Source organism: Sorex fumeus, unplaced genomic scaffold, assembly GCF_029834395.1.
Source record: "Sorex fumeus unplaced genomic scaffold, SorFum_2.1 ptg000088l, whole genome shotgun sequence".
Lineage (NCBI taxonomy): Eukaryota > Metazoa > Chordata > Mammalia > Eulipotyphla > Soricidae > Sorex > Sorex fumeus.
In genome coordinates, this window is record NW_026606145.1 from 722,940 (window position 1) to 744,793 (window position 21,854).

Here is a 21,854-nt window from a genome sequence, read left to right on the forward strand (position 1 = left end):
TCGTGCAGCTGGGAGCTTGGTTTGAGAGTCTCTGGATCCTGGCCATTGATGGGGTTACATGGCAGTTGGTGGCTGTCAACTGTCTAGCTACTGGAAGGTGGGGGAGCTGGGTGTAGGAAGCCCAGTCCCGAACTGAGCAGGCTTGGAGATCTCAGCCCCGGGTCCCGCATACCTGGGTTTCTCTGCCGGTTCCTCATCCAAGCGTGTGGAGAGTGGTCTCAGCATGGATTTGGATGGGTCCCGGAGGTCTTCAGCTGTTGGGACTCTGCTCAGGGTGGAGAGAAAATCTCAATCCGCCACCCTCCAAGGGGCCCCGGTGAGGACGGTCAGACACGGGAGCAGGAGACTCAAGTGTTGGAATACTAAATGTAATAAATTATTGTGAACAACTTTATAAAAATAAAAAAAATTAAAGGAAAATAAATATTTTCTTTTCCCTAATCATTATGCCATCAACATTTCACTAAAGTATAAACACACTTCTCTGAACAAGTTCATGTTTATACTCAATGTTTATACTCATTTTACTGAAAACATCCACAAAGTTTTGCCCTGTATTCACCCTATTACTCCATTCACTTAACAAATCCAAGAGGTAGATAGGAGACACAGGTTAGGAGAAAAACAAAACTTAGGTGATGGAGCTGAGATAATTTTAGGCCATGATCATTCTTCCCCAGGGTTCTCCAAGAGCGTTTTTCTTTCTTTTACATGTTCCTTCTATGGCCATGGAAAAATCAAGGTATTTCAAAGTAGAAAGAGAAACACTCAGACAAATTGAGTTGACAAAGTCATGTCTGATCTACATCAAATTGAAATATTAGAACCAAGAGGTTAGAAGAGAACAGAAGTGTGAAATACATGCTTCTCACAAAATCGTTGCCAGTTATATCTCTGTCATGACATGTTCCCTAAGCATCAAGATAAAGACCTACAGGCCCTTGAGCACAACCAGATGTGGCCTAGAGGTTTCCCCAGCAGCACTGGGGTGGCATGGTTAACCCTGTCACTGCAGGACCTAACAACACTGTATCCTCAAACTGAGCAGGTGAGCCATACTTCACTGAGAGGAGTTCTCAGGCCACCTAAACAGCATTTTTGAGAAACCCTACATCAATTCACTTAGTAGTTAAATTTTTACACCCAAGACAGAGAAACTTTGAGATCCAGATTCCTGACTCCAAAAAGCAAACGACCCCAGAATTTCAGTGTCTTTGACTTGAGTTACTTTGAAGCTTTCAGAAGGACACATTTTTTCACAAGAGAAGCTAGAAGAGTCCAGTTCTCTGGAAATAAGGCACAGAGGCACAAGGTCCATAGGCCTCCACGCTAACTAGAGATTTTGATGAGCTAGAATCCCATTCCCCGTCTCCCACCCACACCCACACCATAGCCACTCGCAGTCCTCAATGAGCTTTCGCCAACCAGTTATCCAACAAGATGTGCCAAGGGGAAGCTCCATGCCAGGGGTTGGAAAGTAGACAGGGATGATATAGGAGCTGAAGTTCACAGGTTGTTGCAGTTGTAACACCGCTGCAAAACGGTGGAGCTTCTTAAAGTCTGGATGTATGATAATGCAGCTCACAGCCACCCTCCTGGCCTATTGGGTGTCCTGGTAGAGCTGGGTACTTCCCCCAAACACCCAGTAATCCTCAGGGGCATGAGACTTCCTGCAGGAGGGAAGGTAACAGTCATCATCTTCTGCATATGGCAGCTTGTGCCTCTTCACCATCATCTGACCCCCAGCACTGCCTTGTCTGAACCACCGCACAGAACCCACCCTTTCTGTCAGACCTTCTCTCTAGCAATCAGGGCGGTTTTAATCACAAGTCAGCACACACCCACTATTGGAAAGGATCACGGAGGGCTGCAGGTCCCATGGAGCTGGACAATCCTGACCTTCCTTGGGCACATGCAGAGCGCCCTGGCTCCATCTTGGCTCTTGACCCGCCTTATGACCAAACTGCTCTCGCACCACTCCTTTCTTTCACTCCTTCTTGGTACTCACCTGTTCTGAAACTGCACAAAATCATTGGTCAAAGGAGACCATGCGTGCAGGATGTCCTGTGTTCTGACCATGAGAGACGAAACATTCCACCTTCCCACTCACTCACCTGGAAATTCCTTCCCACACAGCTGATGACCAAACTCTCGCATCCACAAACTGACCCATGCCCACTGGAGCCTGCCCATCTGAGTTCTCCACTCCAATAGTGTCAGCCCTGCTCACCCACAGGGGGAACTTCTTCTCTGACTAAATGGAGACACAGTGAGGTGGGTCAAGCCAACCTTATCCACAGTGGGTCTCCAGTGGTACACAGCACAGAGCAGGTGCTTGTGGGCCTCTGTACGTACCAAAGATCCAGCTCCTGGTTACTGCCCCCCCAAACCACTGGGAACACCCAACCAGACCCAGAACAGAGAGCAGCTCTGTTCTTCTTCAAGGTCAGGGACTCCATATCTAGTGTCCATGTAGCTGACCAATAGACATGTGGTGAGCAGAGACCCCAGGCCAGAAACGTACAGAATACCAGCATCTGCCACTACATCCCAGGTTCCAGCCTCACTCTGACAACCAGGATTGCAGGGACATTGAGAGAAACCGTGGTGTGAGGTGACACAGAGCCAGATGGCATTGCACCTGGGAGGCAGGATGAACACTGCCGTCTCGGGGCAGACCTGTGTCAGGATAAGGCACAGGGATGAGGATAAGAAGATGAGCAAAATCAGGTGAGGAGAGAGGACAATACAGGAGAGGACAGGTCACAGGCAGAAAGACTTGGACTAGAAGGACACAGATTGTCCCAGCACACAGCCTTGAAGATGCAGGGGCTCTAATATTTTAACCCTCTCCCACTGCCAGCCTGGCTCTAGGACCTGAGAAACAACTCACTTTGTAAAGCAGGGGGCGGTAGAGAACACCCAGTGGGAATGAATGAGCACAGCTCCACAGGGATGAATGCTCTGGTACTGCAGGCTGGCCTGCCATGGCCACTGGCCTTCCACAGCCTCGTGGCCACCAGAGATCATCCATACCCCCTGGGCTTCCCGCACACTGTGATGACCATCCCGATGCCATGTGGTAAACAGGAGGTCCCCATTTCCTCTCCAGTAGACCCTTGACCACTTCTCAGTGGGAAAGCAGAAGCAGGGGTCAACCAGTCCCAGAGTGAGAGGGCAGCTTGGTGTCTGATATCCCTGTCTGCTTCCTGGGCAACAGGAACGTGGACTGCAGAGCACACAGTGAGCAAGCTCCGTAGGAAGCCGTGGAAGGGATGTGGTGGCCACAGCTGGTCACAACTGCATCCCGGAAAAACCCATGCCCTCAGCACCCCTCACCCCCACTCCCGGCCCAGACACTAGCTTTGTGTGCGGGGCTGTACTAGTGTCCTGCCTCCACCTCCCCACTGTCTCCGGGAGGGGCAGTGGGCCATGTGACCTGGACAGGGTGTTCCGGGTGCACCAACTGTATGGACGCCGTGGCCGGCTGCCCGCTCGAAGACTGGGGAACACAGAGAGGAAAAAAGAGGAGACTGATGGGCCAGTCCAGCCAGGCTGTTCCCCGCCCACAGCCCATCTGCTCACCTGAGCCCCGGGTGCCCCAAGCACCTGCTGAGCCGAGGGCTGCGGGGCTGGGACTTCCTGCCAGGGGCTTCCAGTCTCCATGCCCATGGCCAGAGTGGCTTCAGCCCTGGCTGCACCCCTCTGACCTCTGACCCCTAAAATATGACCTCTCTAATCCCATCCTCCCCACTGGACTCAGCTCTCTCCTGAGCCCTACTTGACTTTGGACCTGCCCCTGTGCTATCCCTGTCCTGAGCCCTCTGGCCCTGAGTTGTGGACTATCTCCTCATGTAAGTCCCTAGCCCCTGCACAGCTTGAACCTGCCTACACAGGTTTGCAGAAACTCTTCTCACCTAGCTCTGGTGCGGGTTTTGTTTTCCCTTCCATGATCCAGTGCCTGAGCCCTTACCTAGCCCACAACTGGATGTGCAGTTTGGACCCTCACCAGAGCTGTTCCAACTGTGGGGTTTGGAACATGGCCCTTTGGCCAGTGCAGAGACTGCTGCCGTTTCCGGAGCCTATCCCAGGTGGCCCCTTTTGGAGACAACACATACAGAGAGAACAGGACCTGGGCAAAGAGGGCACCAAAGCCTGTCGAAGCACCAACAATGCAAGGAACACCTGCAAGTGTTTTCCAGGCACGGCCACAGGTGTGCCTGTATGTGCTCTGGGATGGCTTTAGTCTGACACAACCCAATCCCAAGAACTTGACACGAACAGCGAGACTCTTCTGGGGCTCCAGGATCCTCAAGGCCTGATAATGAGACCTTTGTTTTCCACCTATCCCATGAAAATGCACCCCTCAATCTTTATCCTGGTCACATAAAACATGGTCCCCTCTCCAGGGATTTTGTGATGTGCATTTTCTTGGGAGCAGACTGTGTTAATACCTCCCAAACCCCAGATAGACCCTTTTCCACCCTCACTCCTGTCCCACTTCAGAGGAATGAAGAGCTGGTCTCAGCAAGCTGCCATCCCTGCTCTAACAGGTAAAAGCCAGGTCCCCGGGGCTTTCCAGATGCTTGATCCAACTTTTCAGGTCCTTTATCAGCACCACCATCCCAGAGTCTCCTCCATCCAACCCAGCTCCACAGCTTGGCTGCCCCTCTAGTGTCTGCTCCATGGAGGAGGAAGAGCCCAGGGACCCCTCAGCTCCCTGACTGTGACTGCAGGGCTTCCTCAGTGCTCCCCAGTGGAGAGCAGAGCTTTCTCCAGACAGGTCAGTGTTGTTTAAACTCCCAGCGCTTGCTGGGGTGGGGCCAGGTGTCAAGGAGCTCGCCAATAGGAACAACCTGGAGTTTATGGTCTAGTCTATGGGAATCAGCACAGGCCCCGCTGCTGTATCTGGGTCCCCTGCAGGGCAGCTGATCTGCTCTGAAGTCTGGATGCTGGACTTTGTGTGCCCATAAAGGAGCATGCAGGAACAGTAGAAAGGTCTGACCACCTTGTTTCAGCTGTGCCATAGAGTCTGGACATACTTCATTTCTACCACACTGATCACAGTTTTAGAGAGAGTAGAACAAAACTGGTGTGGTGCCCAGGAACTGTTCTTGCTTCTGGGGACCAAATGCATCATCAGGCATGTTGAGCCACTTCACACCAGAAGCTACTGGTGCTGTGGAGGAGCCTCAAGGTTCCCCTAAAACATTCCCAACAAGAAATGAATCTCGGAACCAGGAAGCTTGCTGAAGGGATGTCTCCTGATCTTGCAGCAGGCCGATTTCACTGGGGTGCCCCAGACAGGGGCAGGTGTTGTCCCTCCACCTGCCCCTGATGAATCCAGAGCCCAATGGAAAACCCAGGTATGTGAGTCCAGTGACTGCTGACTCTAGTCCTCAAGGGATCAGGGACAGCTGCTCCTTCCCTTCTCCTAGCCTCTATATCACGCCCATGAACTGCCTTTCTCCTTGTGCCATTTAAGCTCAGTAATGGTCATGATCCAGAGACTCAAAAATGAATCTCAGAATCCAGCAGCAGCTGCAGAGATTTCTTCGGACACTAATTATTTAATATTTTAGAATTCCAGGGCGTGCAGCCACTTTTGTGGCCATGTGACTTCTCATGCTATTCATAATAAGCTATACAAAATAAAGTATCAGTCTCTTAGGCACGCTTGAGTGGTGGTGGTGGTAAGCTTAGAAATAATGGTGTTGGGATGGTGTAATGGTGGTGGGATTGAAATATTGAATGTAATCCATTATTGTGAATAACTTTATGAAAATAAAATTTAAAAAATTATTTAAATAATTATTAATTATTTAAATTATTATTTAAAAAAAAGAAACCCATTCCTGACAGGAACTACCTGTGATTTTGAACTCTCTCCAAATAGGCAGAAAGTAACAGAGCACCAAAGGCAATATAGATCCTGAACTATCAGTGATAAAGAAAACTGCAGGTTTCAGGACACCATGCTCAGTTCCAGAAGTCGAGACGGGACAGACAAGGAAAGATTAAGGACCTTGCCCTTGGTAGCTGCCCACTGCCTTGCAGGAAACCCTCACATTTTTTCCCCTGGTCCCTGCATGGACCCCAGAGACGCATCTGCCTCACCTGTCTGTGGGTGAGACCTTCCTCCTCCTCCAACTCCTCAACCAGGGCCAGGAGATCCAGCTGGGATTCTGGGGAGAGCAGGTGCTCTAGGAAGCTTGGATGAATGACCGCCTCGACCTGGAAGGGGGAAGTGGAAGTGAGGGTCCTCATAAGGACCAATGGGAATGAGGAAGCAAACACACCCGTTCCCAGCACAGTGCAGGGGCTTGGACGGCTGCACAAATTCTCACACAGACACAAGCCGGGAGCGCTCACACTCTCACACACACAGGCCCAGACAATCCGCACTCACAAAGGCACATGGACTATTCACCTACTCTCACAGAGAAGCACATGCAAATACACATGGATGCATATACACACATGACACAAAGACACACACTCTTCGACCTCTAGGAACATGTACATGTATCCTCTTACGTTTCTGCACAGAGCTCACACATTACACACAGATGGAGACACACAGAGATGTTCACACATCGGCCAAACCCAGAAATTCACAAACAAGGGCCAATGTTTGTACAGAGAGACACACGTGCACATATGCACACAAACACAAGTAGAAAAATGCAAGCACAGGTGGTCTCAAAGCAAAGAGCACACGTCACTACCAAGCCCTGGACAGAAGCAGTCCTGCGCTCTCCCCACCCCACAGCAGAGCCCAGTCCCCCACCTTGGTGACAAAGGCCTCCTGGAGCACAGCTCGTCCACGTAGCTCAGGAGTCACGGCTTAGGGCAGGTTCTGGCCTCCTCCTGCTGCTCCTTCCTGCCCACTGCCCATCGCCCGAGGGGTGCCCTCCTGACTGTGTCGGGGGCCTTCAGCAGCTCGTCCATGATGTCCATGTACTCCTGCACGGCCTCAGGGGGGATCTCCTTGGGGGCCTTGGTCTTTGGGGCCCGCTGTGGTTTGTGTGTCTTGGGTTGGGCTGCCGGAGCTCGGGTTACAGCCTTCTTAGGGACACAGGCTGAGGAGGAAGGAAGAAGAGAGGGATGTGAGGGAACCCAGGTTCATGCCCTCAGGCACATAGCACTGAGCACAGAGTTGCGGATGGGTACCTGTGGGCTGGGTCAGGTGAGTGCCTACATCTGTTGTACTATAATCCCGTGACTGCGTGAGGGATGAGGATAACCTCAATGGGAGGAGAGGCCCACAGTGTCCCCAGGGTCTCCAACCCCACTTCAAAAGTGAGTCCGACACCCTCAGGCAGCATGGGGTGTGCAGGAAGAGGGAGAAAGCCAGGGACAGGGAGCCGCTGAGCATAGGCCTAGGGGTACATGGGAGAGCGAAGGCTCCCTGGAAGGGCAGGAACCCTAGGGCCTTCCCAGGCCTGTGACCATTAGCTGGGGAACAGGGTCTGTATCTGGCTGCTGGCCTAGTGGTTGACCTGTAGCACCCTGAGGCTCAGGCCTGGGTGGGGCAGGGGGTGGCTTGCCCTGCACTCCATTCTTCGACTGCAGCTTCTGTGCCTCCGTTTCTTCCTCAGCCTCAAACTCCATGAACCTGGTGTGGGGAGTACAGGCCCCACTGAGTCGGGTTGGCTTGGAGCACGTGGGATGAGGCAGGACAGGGGATGCTCATGGAAAAGCCCTCAGGAGGATGGAGAATGGATGGGCACAAACCCCAGCACCTCCAGTGATTCCCCATATCAGCCCTTTGAGGGTCATAGAAAATAAGGGACTGTGACCCTTAGACTGTGGTCAGGAGCCCCAGAGCATGGTGGGCAGAATTGTCCCAGCCCCGGGTAGGACAAGTTTCTGCAGGGGACGGGCCTTCCGGGGATACCAGGGCCCCCCTGGCCATCTGGGAGTAGCCCCTGAAGCCCCGGCCCGCAGCCAGCCCCAACTCCCACTCACTGCCCAGAACTGACTCACTTGGCAGCCACGTCGTAGTAGATTATGCGGTCAAAGTTGCTCGTGCCATGCCATTCCCGCAGGGCACGGCGCAGGCCTTCCTCCAGGCCCATGGTGGGCTTCAGGCAGGCCAAGGTGCGCAGCACCGGGCTGCAAGGACAGGCTTGGTCAGGGTCTGCGTCTGGTGGGAGCCCCCGCTGCCCCACACCCATTCCTTGACCCCCGATGACGGCCTGGTCTCCCCTCCCCTCCCAGAGTTGACTCGCCTCCTACACCCCAGACCGGTGGCTATTCTAGTGTCAAGCCTCAGCTCTGGGGATAAGTCATGAGACACCAAGGCCGAGCAGTCATGCCTGTCTGAACCTTGGTGCATCTGTGCTGTGTCTGGTCTTAGGAACAGAATGTCTGTCCTTCATTCCATAGGTCAGGACCAACCCTGATAGGGGACTGAGCTGAGGCTTTAAGGCATGGCTGGTCACTACAGGCTTTTGAGCCAGAACCCTGGGATGGCATTCCTGAGGACATTCTCTCCCATGGACCCTACGCTGGGGGTCACACCAGTACCTTCTGGGAAGCTACCATTAGTTCTAGAACACCTGAGGGACTCACATGAGGAAGCAGGAAAGGGCCTCAGTGTCCGGAGTCTGAGGAATGTACTGCCGGGTCAGGGCCTTGAAGCTCTGCCAGCGCCGGAAGTTCTCATAGACGCTATTGGGACTGCTGGAGGTTTTTGGCAATGCCTGGTTTCGGGTGGTGGCCAGACCACTCTACCCACAAACCCACTGGGACAGTGGTCCACCGCTGCATGGGAGCATGATGGGAGCCACCTGGGCCACTGGCAGTGGAGCCTGAGGAGGATGGTCTCTCGTTCCAGCCTGGGTGACAATAGTAGTTGGAGTTGGAATAACGGTCTCCAGCACAGACGATACCAAGTAGAGGGGTGCAGGATGACCGGCCATGGCAGATGGAGCCTCTGCGGCCCCACAGTTGAGTGGAGCCTGTGTCAGGATGACAGGCTGGTTCTGGGCTGACTCCACAAGCCCTGCCTCAGGGCTGACCTAGATGATGACCTTGCAAGGTCCAGGGACATGGGGTCCATGGCCAGCAGCTCCTGCCACCACGGGCATCATGGGGAAAGGTGATAGCACCAGAGGGTTGCCAGGAGCAATGGCCGAGGTCACCAGAGGGGGCATCTGGATGGGCTCCCAGGGTGGTGGCTGGGGGAGCCCTGGATTGAGAAAGGGCGAGACCCTGAAAGCAGAGCCGAAGACCCCAAGATTCATGGTCATCTCTGGGAGCAGCACAGGAGACACTGCGGACAGGAGGGAGGGGGAGTCAGAGGGAGATGGTGCAGGGGGAGGGCCAGGAGGGCCTGGCTGGGGCAACATTCCATGAAGGGATCTCACTGGAGGATCAGAACAAGAACTTTCCTTCAAACTTGTCCGTGGCAGCACAGCTCACATGGCCTCTTCCAGCAATTTAGACAGTTTCCCGATTCTCAGCACACAGGTTGGCATAGTCTTCGCTGTATCTCAATACTTTATCCACCAGTCTAGTTGTGTGCCCCTCAAATCTTTCTCCTTCCTCTCTCCCTGATGACCTCCTTCAACAGAGTCTACTCTTTCTTTGGAAAATTCAGTCATTAGTGACCTGTGAACCCCTGTAGGTCACAATTTGAACGGAGTTTTCCTCAGCAAATGCTGTGGGTTTTGCTTTTTTGTTTGTTTGTTTTGCTGATTCTTCTTAGGGTCCAGCCCCTAGGACTGAAAGTAATGTAGATTTGTCTAACATGTTTGACTAGCTTTTTCAAAGTTTTGTTCTCCTGGAAGCTCTTATCCTTCCTAGAATAGCCACGAAACCTCAAGTTGGAACAGCTACCAAACTCAAACTTACTTTCTTTGCATTTGCAATATATTTTATGGATGATTTGCCTCCTAAATAAAACGTTGGATCGAGGAATATCTTTAATGTTTCAAATCTAAGCTTTGACAAAAGTCAATGATGTGTGTTTAATGCAGTGTTGGGTGTTCCCTTCTACTTTCTCTGGTCAGTACAATTCTCTCCCACACCAAAGTAGTTTCCTGTTGCTAACATAATTCTAGATATGTACTATGTACTGAAACCCCAAAGAATCTCATTTTTATCAACTCATTATTGGTTTCCACTCTGGTTAAAAGCACATGTATGTTCTACCAGCTGGCATGTGTAGTGATTTTTTTATATTCGTCAAACGGCTTCTCTCTTTTTCAGGAGACTCCATCCCCACAGCATGAAAATCTGCAGACCCTAACTAAATCCTTACAGTGTCTGGCAATTCAGTGGTGAATGGAATAGGGAGGTCTGAATTAGGAAGTGGAGCAGAATGGAAGTGCAACTGACTTCAATGTTCAGATCAGCAACAAAGTTACCTTCTGCATATTTTCATCCGTGGTTGGGAAAACCTGATTCAAATTTCCTCTACACTCTTTCCTTCAGTGTTTATAAGAAAATAATTTTTCAGTCTAGTTTTGGAACGATTTATAAGATCTCCCCAAAATCTCAGTCTGAAAGGATTTGGGAATATGCATTTATATACAACATTCATTGCACTGTTTGGCCTCTATGGAGGGAATGACCTGCTCAGCCAGTAGCCGTCAGATCATTCCATCCTAAGCAGCGTGGCAAGCTGCCTTTGCAGACACCAATCTCCGGACGCTTCCCAGCAGCTGCTCTGTCACTGTACATTGGTTCAACAGCGGTATCCAGGTCATAAGAATTCTATCAAAATCAAGAACATCCTTCCCCAAACAATGTTGGACACAGGGAACGAGGACTCGAGAAATTTCTTGAAACTTCCAATTCGGTCATGAAGAAGCTATACTTGATTTTCAGCCAGGGATTTCTCATGAGATGGATTTTGAGCTTGAACTTTGTCCTCAGGCTTCAGGCAAGACTTTATGTTTGCTTCCTTGCTGTGTCCTGAAAAGCCACCTATAATTCTGGAGGCTCTTGTGCGTGCGTGACTTGCTTAAGTTTGCACCCACCACGGCCCGTAGGTGCGCGCGCACTGGGGCTGTCCTGGGTCAGTTCTAAGCAGTTAGAGGTAACGGACACGCACGCGCACCTGCATCTCGCGCGGGGTCTGCAGCTGCCAACGTCCCACAAGCTATGGGTGTAATGATTCCCCTTTGGGATATTTGCACCCATGCCTCTATCAGATTCAACAGAGAGGTGTGTGGCCCTGTCCAGCTGTCTGCAGGGGCGCGTCTCCCCCAGGCTGTGGGCACCATCGCACACCTGCGCCATGTCCTTTCCGGATCCGGATGCTGAGCGCGAGGGAGGTAAAGGAATCCTGGGACCATTCAAACTGCTACTTGGGGTCGGAGCGATAGTGCAGTGGGCAGGGCCATTGCCTTGCATATGACCAACATGGCTTCCATCCCCGTAATCCCAGATGGTACCCTGAGTACTGCCAGAGTAATTCCTGAGTGCAGAGCAATTACTGAGCACAGCCAGTGTAGCTTAAAACCAAAACAAAAGAATGCCAAAACACAACAGCAATAAAACAGCAGAAGCAAACTAACCCTACTACTTTGTGGACCTTTTTTGTATGATACAAAAGCAAACGAAGTTTTTTCTTATTGAAAACATTAGCCCTTGAACTTGAAGAAAGTCAGGTCAGTCGTAAATGGGGAAAATCTCTAACACAAATAGAAAATGAATACATAGAAAAGCTTTTCCTTTGTTTCCCAAAACGTTTTAGGAACCAGCAATTAGTTTCCATCACTATACCCTCGTTAATAAATGAAACAGTTTTCATGACTTAAAATAATGCATCAATCATAATATGACGTCCAATTGTTGTGCAATTGATAGCCAGGTTAGCAGGAGATGCAAGAACAAAGCAAATATCAACAAAGATAGGTAAAGGCTCAGTTTAGCTTACAAAATTGACAGTGAAACTTTATTTTTGTACATTTTATTGCCTTAAAATATTTAAAATGTGTGTTCATTATCTGTAGTACTTTTGGACACAGACACTTCATTTACAGAGAACAGGTAGAAGTGTTCCAGCCATTGTCAACTCACAAGTACATGGGTGTAATGCTGCCATCCCAGATCTGTTTGAGTTGAAGCATCGTGATAACCAGTTCCAAGAAACCAGTAGGATGGCCAAATGGCAGAAACACGCATTTCAGGTTGTTTACTTCAGTAAGCAGCCAGTGAAATTTTGGGCCCAGCAGAGCAAGCTGAACATGGTGACCCATTAAATATGAGGGACCTGTGGTGGTGGTGGTTCTGGTATTATGGCAACACTAATTCAGTTTCCTTCATCCCACAAAGAATTTGTTAGGATGATAAATATCTGCTGGAGAAAGGGCAAATGCAATTGGAAAGAATGTTGAGAAATCCCAGAGGGAAGGAAGACGGTGTACTGGGCAGACAAGGCAGCAGCTCACTGAGTGTTTCCACTCTGTCCTGGGAGTAGCCAGTCATGGAAGCTCTTATGAATTCTTTCCCAAGGACACAGAATGAGGGGTGTCCTTCATTTTCCCCATGAGCAACTTCGGGAGTTTAAGTTGCTTTGTGTACCTGAGGAGTGAAGGTCCAGTGTTGGTGTGTTTGCAAAGTTAGGCACATATGTAGTGGTCATGGCATGTGGTTTTCAGCATGTTATACGTGCATGGCACAACTAAGGTCATATATGTTGTCATCAGTAACTCTCGACGTGGGTGCCTTTCCCCACCATTGTCCTCAGATCACCTTCAGTCTGCTTCTTCCTTGACTGAGGATTTCTTAGTGTAATCAAAAGTCAAGACTTTCTCTTCATTCAGGATTTTTAAATTACCTTCTTTTGTTTAAATAGCACGCTGAGATCATACAGTATTTGTCCTTGCTCTGAATTATTTTGCTCGTCAGGATGCCCTCCATCCATCCAAATTGCAGGAGTCTGCAAGATTTTACCTTTTCTTGTAGCTGAGTAGGGTTCTGTTGTTTGTGTTTATACTACAACTTTATCCGTTTATGTGTCCATTTGGGGTTTTTCTGAGTATTGTACTTAGCACTGCAGTGAATATAGGAGTGCATATATCATTTTGACTTTTCTATTAAGGGGTTTTGGTGGTAACATGCAAATGTGAAATCACTAGGTCTTTTGGAACCTATATTCTTGCTCCACTACCCAACTCCAGGCCGCTTTCCACACGCTTGGGCCGAGCCTCACATCTGAGTGAACATATTCCTGGCCAGATCCCTACCCATTTTCCATAATTACAGCACCAATATGATGGGTTTCAGACAGTAGGTAACAAATCATAGAGGAAATATATATATATTTATATATAAAAATATATATTTATATATAGTTTCAGACAATAGGTAACAAATCATAGAGGAAATATATATATATATATGTATATATATCTCAGACAGTCCAGCAATCTACCGAGAGTATTCTCCCCATACTAGACAGCCTGGCAAACTACTCATGGTGTATTCTATATGCCAAAATTATTAAAATAATGAGTCTTATTTCCCTGACCCTGAAAGAACCTCCAATCATTGGGAAAGACAAGTGAGGAAAGGCTGCTAAAATCTCAGGGCTTGGATGAATGGAGACATTGCTGGCACCTGACTTCATTGAGCTCATCAAGTAAATTGTTGAACAACAGGATGACTGTGATAGAGTGATTCTTGCTTTTAGAGAAGTTTCCAAACTTTTCCACAGAGGTTCAGCCAAATGTTGTTCCCACAGACTGTGAATGAAATAGCACCCCTTTTACACCACCCCTTCTCAGTACTGGTTGTTTCCAGATATATATATATATATATATACACACACACACACACACATATATATGTATATATATACACTCACACACATATATGTATATATATCAGTTATTTTTAGATATATATTTAGCTAAGATATATATATCTTTCTGACTCCTGTGACTTGAAATTCATTGCTTTTTAATTTTTGCTTTGCATTTCTCAGATAACAAGTGACTAGTAATATCTTTTCAGATGTCTGCTGGTTTTACTTAGCCATTTTGGGAAAATGGATGCTCATCTCCAATTTTATGTAATTATTGAGTTTTTCTGGTTGAGCTTTATAACGCTTTATGTATATGTAATATTTAAGCCTTTACCAAAAGCATGGTTTGCAAATGTTTTCTCCCATTTCGTAGGAAGCGTTTCAATTTTAAGAAAGTCTGATTTGGATTTTTAAGAAGTCTGATTTTTTTTTGCCATGCATAAGCTTTCAGATGTAGGCCCATTTGTTTATTTCTGGTTTTATTTTATGTATTTTTATCCTGAGTCAATCTTGTTTAGATTTGTTGGTGTACCATTGTTCACAGTAGCTGTGTTCTTCTTTGTATTTTAATGTTGGTTTAAATGTTTACTTTTCAAGTTGTAGCATTGTAGGCTACTTATTTTTTTGTCAATTTTATTTACTATACCAGAATCAATTGGTGGCTTGACTAATTTTCCCTTTCATTTGAGAATTTTCTTATTTCTTTTTTTAAATTTTATTTTTATAAAGTAGTTCACAATGCTTGAGCGGGCCCAGTAACGTCTCCATTGGAGACTTTGTTGATACTGTGTCTGGCATATCAAATACTCTCGGTAGCTTGCCGGGCTCTCTGAGAGGGGCGGAGGAATCGAACTCGGGTCGGCCATGTTGGCCGCTTGTAAGGCGATATTTGATTACATTTAATATTTGATCACCAATCCCAATATCATTACACCTTCCCACTACCATATTTCAGATGTTTTCACCCCAAACCCCAACCCCTGCCCCAAAGCAGAACCAACATGATTTCTTTTGTATTGTTTGTTCTGAATAAAATGATGAAAATGCTCGAAAATGTTTCCTTAGAGAAAAGTGTGTGAAGATTGTTGCATTTCACGCAGGACCCACTAAGCCCTTCTATAAGAGATTATGAGCATATTGTAAAAGGTTGAACCTTGTGTGCATATATATTGGGCTGGAGTGATAGCACAGTGGTAGGGCGTTTGCCTTGCATGTGGCCGACAAGGCCAACCTGGGTTCAATTCCTCCGTCCCTCTCAGGGAGCCCGGCAAGCTACCCAGAGTATCTCGCCGGCACTGAAAACCCTGGCAAATTACCCGTGACGTTTTAATATGCCAAACACAGTAACAACAAGTCTCAAAATGGAGTCGTTATTGGGCCTGCTGGAGCCAGTCGATATCAATGAACAGGAGGCATAGGATTGGTTGCCTTCTCCTTTAAACCCCATCAAATGTGGTGTGCCACTCTTTGAAGATGGGTGGGGTCAGGTATGAGACGCAGCCGCATGGTCCAGGAATACGTTCACTCATAGGTGAGCCTCGGCCTGAACATGTGAAGAATGGCTGTGAACATGGCAGCAGTTGAGTTCTGGAGGATTTTGGCTGCCAGGGTGTAAAATCTTATCACGCTGAAAGTTGTGTGTTCACGGGCTCACTGGATGGCCCTTTCTCACTGCCTTCGTTCAGTGCTCTTGAGTCCTGTGTGTGCCTGGATCAGGATGGCTGTTCTTTCTCTCAAGCTTGAGCCCCTCTTGCTCTGACTCTCCTCTCTGAGTTTATGGTCTTAGTTTATATAGCAATCACGTAAGCCGGTGACATAAAGGTGGGTTGAATACTGACAAATCAACAAAGAGAGGTAAGACCACTGGTCCAGGAGATTGAGGATAAAATCTCATCTAAAGAGATTACTCCAGATTACTAGGAGATCTGCTCAAGGGTGGGATCCCAACAAGGGTGTGTTCTTCCCTCAGTTAGTAATCTACTTAAATAGTTGTAATAAATCTATTTCTACTATTTCTAGCAATGTCATTCTGTATGAGCACAGTAAGAGATATAAACTTAGTTTGGTTCTTCCTGAGAACATCTCACTATACATTCTGCAGTCCTCAGGCCAGGTTAATCTTCCTAGCTCCAGCAGGGTCCTAGTCTCGTCGTTACTTACTTTTGGATCATGACAGCATTTGTCCATGATCATGCCCTCAACTTATAGTTGAGTATCGTGGCGCTTTGGCCTGGCCCATTTCGGTGCCAGGGTAGCTCACCGCTTGCCCTAGGTCCATTCAATCCCTCATCGGGACCCTGCTCTTGGGGTGCTAGGAACTAAGGGCAACTAAGTCAAGAAATCAGATGCCCAGGAGTAAATATTATTTGGAGTCAATCAACTCCCAAGTTAAAAAGCATAATATTAACTGTCTTCCTGTGTCCACACAGAAAGGACATTGCTTACAATACAAGTTCAGTGTCCTTAGATGGGTGTGACCTGACAAACCTAAGCTACCTGAGGAAGGACAAAAGAATGTTATCCTACATCAGGGGATAACGCAGGCCTTCAATGCTGTGAAATTTCTCTTAACTCTGCAGCATGTCACTTGTTTTAGAAAGTTGTGTTTCCATTTTCATTTGTCTCATTTTTTCTCCTCTAATTTCCAGTTAACTTTCTTTCTTGTACCATTGGCTGTTCAGAGTTGTTTTATTTCCATGCATATATGTAGTTCTAAGTTTTCTTTATGATTAATTTCTACTTTCTTGTTATTGTGTTCACATTGGTTATTTGGCATGTTTTAGATCTTCTTGATATTGCTAAGAAAATTTTTGTAGTCTAACAAATGATCAGTCCTAGCAAATGTAACCATGTGCACTTGAAAAGATTGTGATGCATTGAATGCTATATATATATGTAACAAATATGTATGCGTGTATATTTTTCCTTCATTGCTTTGAATTTGATTTCTCATTCTCTGGCTCTGCTGTGTTGATAGTGCTCTGGGTTATTTGCACTCCAACTCTATAGGTGGAGACCCCAGATAGATTGTTGTGTTCCCTTCCACCCATTCCGGGCTTGAATGAGCCCTAAATACACCAGGAGACCAGCACCCACTGCCATCTAGCTCCCAAGTGGGTTCAACACCAAAGGAGTTTATGGATGTCTAAGATGGTTAAAATATTAAGGCTGTGTGCAAAGTTTGAGTCATGTGAAAGCAAGAGAGAATTTTTCTCATTGGAAACCATCACTACTTCAGTCAATAACATTTCAAGTCCTCCTAAATGAGGATGATGAGTGACAGGTCTAAGGTTAATCTTTGCAGGTCATGTGTGCCTTCCCTGTTAACATAGAATTAATAACCAACAGTTCTTACCATTGCTTTCATGGGGAACAGTGTTTATTGTAACAGTCATTGCAGTTCACCCCACTCAAGTGCCCAAGATTTTCCACCTCTATCCATGTGCTACCTCTTGTTATATCCCACTCCACCCTCAAGTGCATGGTAATCTCAGGTTTGCAATTCAAGCCAAGGGGTTGCCATATTTGACACTCTCTATTTCCTTGTTTTCTGACTCCCAATTATCACAGATGAGTGAGATCCTGTGAGTTTTGTCTTAATACATCTTACTTATTTCAACTAACTTACTTATTGAAATTAAGGTTTTTGTCTTAACCCATGTTACTTATTCCAGCTCCAGTCAGAGATTTCATTTTTTTGTAATAGCTTAGTAAAATTCCATTGTGTACATCTGCATGTGTGCACGTGTGTCCTAACTTCTTTATTCACCCATCGTTGATGTTTGCGTTGTCTCCATATCTTGGCTATTCTAATCAATGCTTCCATGAACATATGAACACAGGTATACATATATTTTTTCAAGGTAAGGTAAGGTAAGGTAAAGGCCCTCCCGTTGATCGTCGATTTGCTCGAGCGGGCCCAGTAACGTCTCCATTGGAGACTTTGTTGTTACTGTGTCTGGCATATCGAATACTCTCGATATTTTTTCAAATTCATATTTTTTTTGTTTTTAGGGGGAAAATGCCAACAAGTGAAATCTCTGAATCATATGGAAATTATATTTTTATTGTTTTGGTGAAATCTCTGGAGTGTTTTCCCTAGAAGTTGAACCAGATCGTTTCCCCCGTGAGGGAACCTTATTAACATTCCTGCCAATAGTGGTTGTTTCTATTCTTTGTGACATATGCCATTCTCACTGGTGTGTGATAATATCTCATTGTTTTGATTTGCAATTACCTGGTAATAGTTGATACTAAACATGTTTTCATACACTTATTGGTAATTTGTATGTCCTCTTTGTGGATGGGTCTCACTTCTCTCCTTTTTTTATGTGATGATTTGTGTTTTTTTGAGCTTTTGCATGCTTTATACATCTTGATATTTGTTCTTTATTTGTTATATGTTTGAAAATATTTTCTCCCACTAAGTAGGGCAGATTGAAAATTTTATCCCAAGTTTCTTTTGTTCTGTAAACACTTGTACATTTGCTTTAATCCTCTTTGTATTTTTATTTCTTTTACCAGAGAAGTCAAACATTGCACACACCTATGAGGTTCCTTTCCTAGACTGGTCTGCATATGCTTTCATAAATGTATTGTATGGATTATGGACCAAGTTCAATGTCTATAATCCACTTTGAATTACATTTGGGGGGATATGAGATACATATTTCTCTTTTTTTACATTTTATTTTCCAGTTTTCCCAACATGTTAGTTGAAGAGGACTTGCCTGCCCCACTTTATGTACCCAGAAACTCTGTCATAGACTTTCAATAAATATCTGTGTATATATCTGTGTTATATCTGTGTGCTGTCAATTCTACCCCATGGCCCTGAGAGTTTGCTTTTCTTTCAATAGATCATAATTTTGAATACTATGTTTTGCAACATTGTTCTTGACCGTTCCTTTAATGTGCCCCCCTTCCAATCTTGATTCTTCCTATATCTCCCTATCTTATTGGTTAACCCTATACTCTCATGCTATGCCCACCACCACCACCACCTCCACTTAACTAATTTTCACCCATGCCCCCTTTGAATATTTCTGGGGTCTCACTGACAACCATACATCCTTATAATGGGAAAATTTACTATAGCAAAATATTAAGTCAGGAAATGCATTCCTTCCCTCTTTTTCTTGCAATTGCTTTTAGTTCTCAGGGAGTTTTATGATTCTGTATTAATTTCACTAAAAAATTTTCTAAATTGTTGATGAATGTCATCAGAATCTTGAACAACTGCATGAAATATGTATAATTTGGTTATTATCATTTGGGAAATGTTAATTTTTTATATCCACAAACATGTAGTGTTTCCCATTTCCAGAGTCCTTTTATTTTTCTTTGTAAAATGACTGATAATACTCATGTAATTTTTTACATTTGTTGTGAATATTAGTTTGATTTTTAGGTTATTGTTTTTTTTGCATCACTCCCATAGGAGCTCAGGTCTTACTGCTGGCTCAGTGATCATGAGTGACACCCACGGGGCTTGGTAAAACATAGGAGTGCTGAGGATCTAATTTGGATTGGCTGAGTGTTAGTGAATCCATTTTGGATCTGTACTTTTGCTTGGGGAGATTTTTTACTGATTTTTTTTTCATTTTAATTTTTTTGGTGGTCTACACTAGCAGTGCTCAGGGCTTACTCCTGGCTCTGTACACAGAGGTCACCCCTGGTGGGAGTTGGAGGATTCTGGGTGATATTGAATATTGGATCCAAGTCAGCCTCATGCAAGAAAGTACCTTTCCCATTACACTATTGCATTTGTTTCTTTACTGCCCTTCTCTCTATTCTATAATCCAGTGATTTTTCTCTTCTGATGTCAGTTAAATAGCTTACATTATTTATTTAAAAATTTTCTTTTCTAGACCTCTTTTTTATTTGTTTGTGGGTCACATCCACTGGTGCTCTGGGCTTACCCTGGATCTGCATGCAGAGAACAATCCTGGCTGGCTAAGCAGACCACATGGGGAACAAGGGATCAAACAGATCAGTCATGTGCAAGTAAGTACCCTACCTGGTTTGCTAGCTTTCTGGCCTCCATCTCTTGCTTATTGATAAGGACATGTGTACTGTCTTTTTTAAAAAAAAAATTTATTGAATCACTGTGAGATAATTACAAAACTACCCTATTTGTGTTTCAGTTATACAATGATCAAACACCCATCCCTCCACCAATGCACGTCTTCCACCACCAATGTCCCCAGTATCCCTACCGTCCCACCCTTCCCCCTGCCTCTATGGCAGACAATCTCCCCTATACTCTTTTGTATTGCTTGTTATGATTCGAATAAGATGTCGCGTGGTCAAGGAGCGGCAGCGTGCTCCTGGAATTCTAAAATTCTACATAAGTAGGGTGTGTAGAAATCTCTGCAGCAAGTTGCTCGATTCAGAAATTCTTTTGCGTGTATCTGGATCATGGCCATTATGGAGCTTAAGTAGGAGTCAGAGGCAGTTTCTGGGCGTGACATCCAGGGTCCCTTGGAGATAGGGGAAGAGAGGCACCATCCCATCCCCTATCCATTGATGCCAGGAGTTTGTTGTCTCTGAACCCGCTTACCTGCACTTCTCTCTGGGTTCTGAAAGTTGGCAACCACCAGGGAGGTGGGGTTTAGGGGGCAGGTGGAGGGACAATGCCTTCCCCGCCCCCAATATCTGGGCATGTCGGTAAAGTTGGTCTGACTTGAATTCTGGAGGCATCTCTGCAGTGAGCTGCTCTGTTCGAGACTCTTTTGTGTCACTGGATCATGGCCCTTGGTTCCATCTTTTCTAGAGAAATTGGCATATGCCATGCAGGGCATGCCTGCTCTCCAACAGTGCACCACCGGCCTTAACTATGGCTTTTGTTCTCTTTCGAAATTTATGAGTCTCTGAAAATAAGGCCAATAAATGAGCCTGTATAGCTGAGCCAGCGGGGGTTTGTCTGTGTGGCTCCCACATATGTAACTTTTGTCGGTTTACTTTCCTGGTAAACTTGGACCCAAGTTGTTGGGGTCCTACCAAAGGCACAGCAGCATTGAAGATACCAGCAGGCTGCTGATGTGCTTGCCCTGAAGGAACAGGTTGACCTGCTGTCAGAAACATACTCCCCCCACCCACCACCAAGTGTGTCACTGATTCAATTTTGGCTTGTTACATTCTAATGCTGAGTCCTACTATTTTATTCTTTACCTCTTCTGTTCAATTACTTATTGTTTCTCCCCTCGGTCTTATTGTAGGTTCATTGACTCTTGTGATACTTTAGTAGTTCAGTGGTTATAAAGAGCATTTTGTTGCTTTAGGTCATGTCAGTCAGTGTCAGAATTTATGGTGCACTTGAGAAGTGTTCTGGGCTTCTGTCCCTGTCCAAAGAATGGTGAAATTTCTTAATTTTTTCATTATTACTAGTGCTTCATGTGACTTTTGGGTTTAACCCTGGGTTCAAGGTGGTCTGAGCAGTGAAGTACTGTTCCCATTGGTGTATCAGGCTACTTTGATATGTAAGGGTTAAATTGTACTTTTGCTCTACTTCTGCTGTACCTCTTGAATTAAGAAATACCTTCTCATGATGTATTGCTATAGTGACAGCAAAGTTAGAAATGTGAGCGGGAGCTAAGCAAAGGCAACCAGGAGACAGCCAGAGGCAGGAACTCTGAGTGGCTCATTCTAGGAACCTAGCAGAGAAGAATAGGTCATCAATAATAAGTCTTGGTTCAGAATGGAGCAGAAGGACCCAAACCCACCTGTTACCTGGGTGGAGAAGTAGGGAAGGGTCACAGAAACAATTAGTCAATTAATAAATGTCTCTATGGAACCTAAAACAATGTATCCATAACAAAGATTTCCAGCAACAGGAACCACAACTAAGACCCCTCCTGCTTCAGTGTAACTTAGTGTATTGTCACAACACAACCAATTGTGAAGCCCCATTTATTTGCTCCTCTTCTCTTTGCCCCCAGTGAGTGGTTTCAGGAATGTTCCTATGTCAAGTGCTCAGTGCCCCTGTCTGGCTACAGTTCCAGCAGATTGCCTGGTTGCGGTCAGTTTTGACATGAAATAATTCACCCTCATTGCTTAATGTCCTAAAGTTTGTTTTGCTGTGATGGAT

At 46.1% G+C, this 21,854-nt stretch overlaps 1 pseudogene; it reads right to left on the reverse strand.

Annotated features, from left to right (window-relative positions):
• Window positions 1-1,268: 1,268 nt before the first annotated feature.
• Window positions 1,269-11,077, reverse strand: LOC130039569 (NUT family member 2G-like; annotated as a pseudogene).
• Window positions 11,078-21,854: the final 10,777 nt, after the last annotated feature.